Source organism: Cynocephalus volans, chromosome 5, assembly GCF_027409185.1.
Source record: "Cynocephalus volans isolate mCynVol1 chromosome 5, mCynVol1.pri, whole genome shotgun sequence".
Classification (NCBI taxonomy): Eukaryota; Metazoa; Chordata; class Mammalia; order Dermoptera; family Cynocephalidae; genus Cynocephalus; species Cynocephalus volans.
In genome coordinates this window covers 76,912,074-76,922,220 of record NC_084464.1, presented here as the reverse complement: position 1 = coordinate 76,922,220, position 10,147 = coordinate 76,912,074, and positions in this window count along the sequence as shown.

Genomic DNA, 10,147 nt, shown 5'->3' with positions numbered 1-10,147 from the left:
CTCACACTGTGCACACATAATTAGAGGCAAAATTATTAGCCCAGATGGCCTTTCTTTACTAGCTTACTAACCTGATTTTATTTGAGAATAACAAACTGAACCCATGGAGAATGAAGTATGACACTGGTCAGCTCCCACCTGGGAAGATACTTGATGATTATCTGAAACACTCAAGCATGTCTGCATGTCGCTGGTTGGTCACCGTGAATCAACTTTCCACCATAGACCCCTGTAAAAACCTTGGCAAACCTGGGAGAGGTGGAGATGGTCTTTGAGACATAAGTCCACCACTTCCCAGGCTGCCAGCTTCCTGATTAAAAGCTACCTTTCCTTACACCAACGTTTGTCTCTCAATTATTGACTATTGAGCAGCAAGCAACTGAACCTTTGGGGTCTCAGTAACAATAACACTTTTAGGAAGAGGAATGATTATTCCCAATTTAAAACTGAGTTAAGTGAGGCACAAGAAAGTTAAGCAATTTGACAAAGGTCACACAGAATTAAGTGACTAAACTGAAACTTGGGTTCAGCAGTCTGCCCTCTTTTCCATCCCAGCTCTCTCACTGAAAGCTGATGACCTGGGCCAAGTTATTTACCTCAGACCTATATAGTTTCTTTATATGTAAAAGGAGATAAAATAATTATCAAAGTATTAATATAAAATGAGATAATGGAGGGAAAATCTCACATGCAAGTGACTAAACAAATGTAAATTCTCTTCCTCCCTTTTGAAAAATATATGAATCACAAGGAAAAATAAACCATCTCCCTGGCTAATGCTTTTCAATGACATGGAGATTAAAGACACAACTATGACCTTTTTTAATGCTAATACTAAAGCAATAAAGCCAACAGGAATTAGGATTTGTGACGAAACTCCCCTCCCTGTATTTCTTGTACAGAGTCTTCAATTCTGATTGGTTTAGTCTTGGCCTAGCTTCTTTGAACAGTGTTAAATAATATTTCCAGCCCCCAGAAACCTGGCTCGGAGTCACTCGAACTTCCTAGAACTGGCTTCCCCACTATTCAGGAGGTTTCTCAAAGTTCTGTTTACTATCATCAGTCTCTGCTAGTGATAAACTGAGAGCAAGAGGAATTAAAGAGAATATTCAGCTCTCAGGCTAGGCTAATGTCGGAATCCTGCCGACGTTGCCAATAGTCGAGCAAGGACCAGGTCTGGAGCTCACAGACCCTTTAAGCCGGTTTTCCATACTGGGTCCCCAGACCCCCTCACACGCCAGGCTGAGTCCCCAGACCCCTTCACATGCCAGGCTCGGTCACCAGACCCCTCACACGCAGGTCTGTGATCTAGGTAACTGGCAAACAGGTCCTTGGAAGCCAGAGGTTGGAGAGTGTGGCTGTACCCGCAGCGGCCACCAGAGGCAGTCGCCCGCCAAACCGCGGTGCTGCGCATGCGCACCAACTCCACCCACACACACTTAATTTGTCCACAGAGAATGCAACAAACCACCCCCAACCGGCCCAGGGGCGAGAGGAGCCTAATTAAATTGTTCTATTTTCCCAACATCAGCTACAGAGTATGCGTGGCTTACAGTAGACAATGACTCAGAGAAAACTTCGAGTGCTAAGTGAGACCTGCTCGTCAAAATACTTTCATACCCCCTATTGTCCAATTTTGTCTCCTTTAATATGTTAAAGCAGTTGAGTCTATAGTTATTAAACAGCTCTTCTCTTGAGAGTGGGTGTTAAGAATAAGCAACCCAAGAGAGGTCCTTGCTTCCCACAGAGCAATTTAAGAAAGGAGGACCCTGCTTTGATGTGAAGGAGCTGGGATGGCAGCAGGGCATTGGCCGAGACTGCATGACATGACCACAGACATTCTGTTTGGCTGATTCCTTAATACCCAGCCTTACTCCCTTGTTTCTCTCTAGGGACTTGGGTGGGATAAGGACTGGTAAAGCTGTGTGTGCTGGAAACACTAACCACCCATTCCAAGACAGCCTTGAATGCAGGATCTCTTCTTTTTAGGGTCCACAGTCCAGGACTGCACCAGGGAATGACTCACACACTTCTTTTCACCAAACGTGTTCACTTCACAGCATGCAGAACATCCACATGTAACCTGCCACTGCTGGCCTGTCTCTTCTCTTTGAGTGACGAGTGGAGCTCAGTTATAAGCTCAAAAGAGGAAGAAGGACATTGAAACATGGTTGAGTTGACGGTTTCGATGTGACTCAGAAAACTCACAACCACATAAAAATATCAAAATTGAAAAATCATTGTTTTTACAACCAGTTTATAAAACAACAAAAACCCTGATAATTACACTAACTCTATCCTTCACTTCTCACTCTCACCTGATCCATTTGCCCTATGTCTGCAAGCCCTGATGCTGTCCTCGTTCCTGTGCCATCTATAATATGCTCCCTACCTGATTCCCCCACTCCAGGGGTGCTCACCAGCAGTGGAGTGAGGCTCAGATGCTTATCCATTCATGTTTCCACAAGTATTTACTAAGAGCCAGGCACTATTCAAAGCACCCTGCTTTCTCTCTCTCTCTTTTTCAAATTCCATAATTATTTTTACATGGAAAATTTAATCTTTTGTCTTTTTTAACTTGGTAAAATGTGTCTAATTTCAAAATAGCCAAGTCATAATGTCATATAGCACCACAAAGTGCTTCAGCTTATAGAAAATTTCCATATGATATAATTCAGAAAAGAGAAATAATTGTGGATTGGCCCAAAATACTTTAAATCAGCCTGTGGACAAATGGTTCTGTTCCTTCCATTAGTACTCCACTATTGCACATTTACAAAAATGTTTCAGAGACTCATACAAGGAAATCTGTCTATGAATGTCCTTCAAATTTGGTAAGTCTGGCATTTTACAATCATCTGTTTTAGTTTACATAAATACAATTTACTTCTTTATTTTATGTACTCCTATCCAATCAGAGCAGTTAGTTCATGCTTTAATGTACCTCTTCTGGTCCAACACACAGCAAAAAAATATAAAAATACAAAAGAAAAGACCCAAAACACAAGTCCCATTTCAAAACCTATTAAATGCCCCTATGAACCAGAAACGGAAAAGAAATGCAGAGTTGAGCATAGCTGAGGCCGCAGCCATGCTGGGCTCCTGTCCTGAAGGAGGCAGTGGCAGCCGGGAATTAGGGATGGAGAACTGAAGGTGCTCCATGAAAATCAGCAGACTGGAGCCAGGTTTGAAAACAGAGGTTAAGTGGGGCTCCTTCTGGTAAAAGGAGATTGAAAATCTGCACCAACCACCCCGTGGGGCTATGGCTTTGTAGAGCACTTCAAAAATAAGAGGACTAAATACTCCTTGAACCTGAGAAACTGTGCTAAAAGCCTCTGGCCTGGGGCCCAACATCATATGCCTGCTAAGACAAGGATAGGTGTTTTGCAATGCTATAACAATACTTGGTTCGGAGGTGGGGGTCAAAAAGTTAAGAGAAGGAAGATGCAAAACCACTAGACAGAGAAGTGTGAAGACAGAGAAAGAGGGGGGGAAATCTCATTCAAAATGAGGCTACAGAACAAAATTTCAAAACACATGGAGAATTCTAATGCTGTGAAAGTAATCCTGTCAAAAAGCAATAATTGGAACATAATTTCATTCAAGGTGAAATTTTATGAAAGTATTCTAGCCAAAACTTTAGGAAAAGTATGCATTGAATGCTTCAGGAGGAAAATGAAAAACTTAAATGAATTTTTTTTAAAAAATGAAAAATGTAAAAAAAGACAAATGAAAAAAGTCAGGTAAATTAAAAAGCAGAATGACTAGATATCTTTGAAGTTAAAAATCTATTGATTGAAATTAAAAATTCAAAATATTGGAGTAAACCTTGGAACAGAGACAATAAAAGAAAAAATAATAAATTGGAAAATCTTACTGTACTGAGGGATTCACCCAGACCGTGGCATAGAGAATAAAATAATGAAAGAATGCTACGCAGAGAGGTCATACACCCCAAGTATGGCTGGGAGAGTTCCAATTTTCATCTATTGTCCTGATGTAATTATTATTATACTTCTTTTAACTCCCAAATGTATCTCAGTTTAGACAACAATTATACGGTCACCCAAGTGTTAAAAGATCTATAGGACAGACTGAAAGACAAGTAAGACTGCCAAAAGGAAGGAATAGAGAGAATCACAAAGAAGAAATGTTTGAAGAGAAAAGAGCTGTGAGTTTTCTTAAATTGAATAAAGACATGTGTTCTCAAATTGAAAGTAAATGATGAGAACCAAGAATGATCTATAAAAATATATTCATACCTAGACTCACCATGGAAAACTGGAATACATCAAGAATTAAGAGGTAGTCTTACCAGTTACCAAGAGAAAATACAGACTAGCAACAAGAAATGGTAGACATTAAACCAAATGGGTTTCTCATCAACAACAATAGATACCATAAAACAATAGAGAAATATAGTCAAGATAATGAAGGCAACTGGAAACTTAGAATACTATACACAGATAACTAGGCAACGAAAACAAGATGCTGGAAAACAGATATTCAACCTAGAATTCATGCATAGTTTGGTTCTTGGGTTTGAGAGGAGGATAAAAATACTAGACAACTTCAGAATTTTTTTTAATGATGTTAAAAATTTAAAAGTATTTTTATGAAAATTAACAAGCTGAATATATCTTATTGTGGAAATGTAAAGGACCAAGACTAAAGAAGACAATTTTGAAGAACAAAATCAGAGGATTTGCTCTAAGAGTTATCAGGATATATGGCAAAGCTACCATAGTTAAAACACTTTGGCATTATCATAAGAATAGACAAATAGACGCATGGAACAGAATAGAAATATGTGTGACCATTTGTTTTATAATAAAGCATAATACAAATGAGAAAAGAATTGCCTTTTTAATAATGATTGTAGGTCAATTGATGATCCATATGGTAAAAATGCATCTTGATATCCTATCTCACATAACACACAAAATCAATAGGGGGCAGGAGGGCATATATATGACTACATGAAACTTAACAATAAAACATGAAGAAGATAACAGAATATTTTCATGACCTTAGTATGAGAAAAGAATTTTTGTTGAAAAATATTGATAAATGGGACATAATTAAAATTAAGAACCACTGTTCATCAAAAGATCCCAGTAAAAGTGAAAAAGAAAGCCACAAACAAGAAAAGATATTTTCAATATTTTTACCGAACAAAAGATTATTATCCAAAATACATATAATGTTCCTGTGAAGCAATATAAAAGACAATCTATAGAAAAATTGGCAAAAACTTGAACGTTTAACAAATAATTCATGAAAAATAATACACAGATGGATGATAAACACATAAACTGCTCAACATCATTATTTATTGGGTAATTAAAAACTGTGTACATACACACTCATCAGAATAAGTAAAGTTTAAAGAAACAAGTAGTACCATACATTGGTGAACATGTGGAATAACTGAAGCGTTCATGAGAATATATACTTCACGAAAGTGATAACAACTGCTTAAGCTGAACATATGCTATAAGCCAGCAATTTCAGTATTTCACTCCTGGGTACATATCCAACAGAAATGTGAATAAAATGCAAATGAAAGACAGGTTCAAACCACAAAGTGAAATGAAAGCATGTTAAACAGCATTATTCATAATCACCAAACACTGGAAACAGCCTCAATGTCCAGCCAGAATAGAATAGATATGTAAATTGTGGTATATTCATACAATGGTACACTCCACAACAATAAAAGTAAATGAGCCATCAGTACTATAAATAACATAGATGAGTACTCTAACATAATATTGAACCATAGAAGCCAGACACGAAGAATTCATATTGTATTATTCCATTTATAAAAAGTTCAAAAATAGGCAAAGCTAAATCTATGGTAAAGAAGCCAGAATGTGGTTAACCTTAGGAAAGGAAGGGGAGACACTGGGAGGGGTCATGAAGGGGGATTTGGGGTTCTGGTAATGTTCTATTTTTTGATCTGGGTCATAGTTAACACAGGTGTATTTCTTTAGTGAAAATTCATTAAAAAGTACCTTCATGCATATAAATATGCTCATTTCTTATATTTTCCATACGTAAAAGAGAAAAAGTCAAACTTTAGGGTAACCAATATAGAAACAGAAATAATCGTGATATCTTCCAAACCACCAGATGAATCAAAAAAGGAAGAGGAAGAACAGGAGGATTGGGTGGAGGAGGAAGAGGAAGAAGAGGAGAGGGAAATAAAGGAAGAAAAAGAAAAATACAGAACCGTTTATCAATCCAACAGAAGGCAAAGGAAAAAGTAAAGAAAGTGGATGGTAAGCAAAACACACAAAAGGAGATGGTACCAATAAACCCTAATGCGTAAGATATCAGAGTGAGTGTGAATAGATAAAAGCCATCTATTAAAAGACACAGATTATCAGACGGGATAACAATAATACAAACTGAGCTATGTCCTATTATAAAAGCATGTGTAACACCAAACCCAAAGGAAGCTATGAACATAAAGTTTTGAAAAACTAAGTGAATTTTACAGTAAGAGGCATTAAAAATTAATAGAGAACAATTCCCAAGATAAGAAAATAATCTTTAACTTGTACGCAGCTAAACATAACCTTGCACTAGGCAGAACAAATTGACAGGATTACAAAGTAAAACTGACAAATCCAGAACTGTATAGGAGATGTTAAACACTCCAGTAAGAAACAGACAGATTACATAGAAAGAGCTAGAAGAATGTAGAAAATGTGAACTACTAGGTTGTGTCCAGTCCCAGCTTAACTCTCTCCCTACTCCTATCTACCTTCCCAAACACACAAACCTAAATCCTCAGGCTACTTACTTAGAAGTGGGTGGACATCAATAACAAGCTCTCAAATTGTATCTTATAGGGAGAGACCCTCAGACTCAGAGAATATGGGAAGGGACTTGAGGAGAATTCACCCAGAACAAAAACAGAACAATAAAGAAGGTTTAGATATAGGGCTCATTGGAAATATGAACAAGATGGAAAAATAATGACTTGAGAGCTATGCGAGCAGAACAAAAAATAAAAATGAAAGAAACTGTGTAGCAACCAGGACCTAAAGAACACAGGAAAACATCTCACCAGTTTCATACTGTTGAAAAGCTTATTAAGAACATGAATTGAATAAAATACGAGCTCAAATGTAAGATGATAACAACACAGAATAAGGTAAGAATGAAAATTGAAAATAGAAGGAAATAAATTGAAACTAAAATAACACCATTACAGAACTAATAAACAAATTGCATGCAGAAAGGAATTGGATGGACACGGCTAAAAGGTAAATTGCTTACACGGAGGAAAGGCCTGATATAAGCACAGTAAAACTGAAGGGAAAGGATTAACAGATTAATGGAAATAGAGAAAAGATAATAGCTATGAAGGAGTGACAAAAATGTCATTACACAAGGATAATAGGATCCCTAAATTGAAAAACCAATAAATGAATCAGAAAAAGTATTCCAATAGAAAGAAAATAAAAAAGTATGCCAGTCCATATTGAGGGTGGATCTTTCCCACCCAGTCCACTAAAGCTCACATGCTCATATTAGATCTTCTGGAAACACCCTCATGGGCGCACCCCACAAACAATGCTTTATCAGGTTTCTATGTATTCCTTAGTCAAGTCAGGTAGACGTAAATTAACCATTCCAAAACTAATGGAATAAGAAATCAAGGGTAAATAATATATTCCTGGAGGTACCAAAGTAACCAAAATAGGAACGAAAAGTAGGGAAGCAGCTGCTATGAGAGGACGGAGAGAGGGGAGTCAGGGAAGTGAAGGAAGCTAAATCCTCATGCACCATGGCAGAAAGTCAGTAGACAGTGTTCAAAATAAATCATTCAAAACATCATGACTAATCAATTTAGAATTTTTAAAATCTAAAAATAGAAGCCATTAAGGGTTTAAAATGGGGAAGAGAGGGGAGGTGGCAACAGTTTGTTGCTTTACATAGCAAGCCCTTGTGAGTTCTTTGCTCTTTACACAGCTTTTCTCCTCGTTTTGACAAATTTTAAATGTTATAACTATATATGCATATATGTACATTTTAAACTGGCTATTGGAAAAACAGAATATGAAATAGATCTCTTTCTATGAAATAATTTCTGTTGTTTATGCACCTGGCTAACGAAATGTATAAAGAGATGTTTACAGTAATACTCCACTAATATTTCCAAGTGGTGGTATTTGAAGAGAGTTTTTACAGTGTCTTTGTACTTTTCCATATTCCTTAAATAATTATGTCTTTATATCACTTTTATAACAATAACATCATTACTGTATACTCTGAATGCTGGGAGGGTAAAGGGACATAAACGGACAAAAGTGGAAGCAGGGAGACTGCTATGCTATTAGAAAAGCTCAAGCAAGAAAGCACAGTGGTGTGAACTAGGATGTTTCCACTGGAAACAGAGAGAAGCTGCCTGGCTCATGACAGAATTTGGCGGGAGAAACCACCGGACTCACTGGCTTAAATGTTGTAGGCACAAGAGGAATCAGGATGATGCTGAGGTTTCTCACTTGAGCTGCTGGGAGTACAGAGGCCACAGAAAGAGACAGAATTGAATGTTATCTCAAAATCGAGAGGGGTGAGAGGAAGGACTGAGAGTCTGGCTTGATACAGCCTAAGTTTGAATAGCCAAGAAACATACAAGTAATAATCATGCGGTCAGTTGCTTACACATGCAAGACATATAAATTTGGCATTTGTCAGCAAATAGATGGGATGTAAAGCTATGAGAATGTATGAGATCACCTAGAAGAGGGAATTGAGAAAAAATAGAAGAGGAACTTAGATTAAGTACAAATGGCCCCCAACAATGACAGATCAGAGACAGACAGCAGATCCTGGAAAGGAACTAAGAGGAGAAAGAAGGGACAATTTGATAAACAGAAATCCAGGAGGGTGTGGCTTCAGGGAAACTGAGGGAGGATGCTATTTCAGAAAGGAGTGAGCAATGAAGTCCTTGAGAGGGAAGGGGCTATAAGCCTAAGTGGAAGGAACTGCTCTTTACTGGAGGAGGGACGCTATGCATCACAACAAGAGGAAAGAAGGAGGAAAGGCAGGTGCGGGTATTCTTTATGGCTTCAGAGGTGAGAACACGGACTCTGGTGGCTTTTATTTTCCCAGTATAGTAGGAGATACGGTCATCTGCTGAGAGGCAGGAGAGAAGAGAGGTGGGAAATTACGGCCTATGGAGAGATGACTGCATTAGGTGAAAGCCTAAAACAATCTTAGGGCCATTAAACTAGTTGTGAGATCAGTAATCTTAATCTTAATTGACTTTGTTTTACTGTTTTTATTTTTCAGTAACCTAGATTCTGTTTTACCCATTTGCTAAGTAGAAGAATACTAATATTTGGCCAGACATACATAGACTAATAGTATGTTGGAACTTAAAGAAATCTTAGATATTATATAACTCAATCTTCACTATATAGATAACAAAAGTGAGGATCAGCTTAAGTAATATTCCTAAAATTAAAGAACTAGTTGGTGACAGAAGTAGAAATAAAACATTAACTTTCAGATTCTCAATCTATTGATATGAAAGCTCACACACACACACACACCTGCATAAAAAAATCAAAAAGCGTTTATCAGATTCAATATCAGTCAACATCAGTTAAAAAAAATGATTCTTGTCAGTCTCTTTGGTAATAGAAATATATATTGCAATATTGCATGTGATGTGCTTCTAAAGACTTACATGTAAATCATTTCTAAATGCACAGGTAACTAACTGCTAAAGCAGAAACTTGTACTGAATATAGTTTGAAAGATAGGAATCTTTTTATTGTCTATATTATCAAATAATTCATCTTTTTATGTTGGCAATTATGATTTCTTAGAGACATAGCTTATCATCTCCCATTATTCCAATACGTAACTAAATTTATGCACAAAAATTTTTCCAAAAAGTGAGGAAAATTATTCCCTACTTGTATTTTGTCATTTGATTAATTTTTTCAGAATTGCATCCAAATGATTCTACTTGTTTTTCACACTCCAACAGACAGCCACCTGCCACCTCCTTCATAAAGGAAATATCCTATCAGATTTTCTACTCTACATAAATAACTTCTTCCCCAGAAGAAGGGAAAATGCACAGAGCGGTATTTGCCCTTTTTCTCTTTAATAAATATTT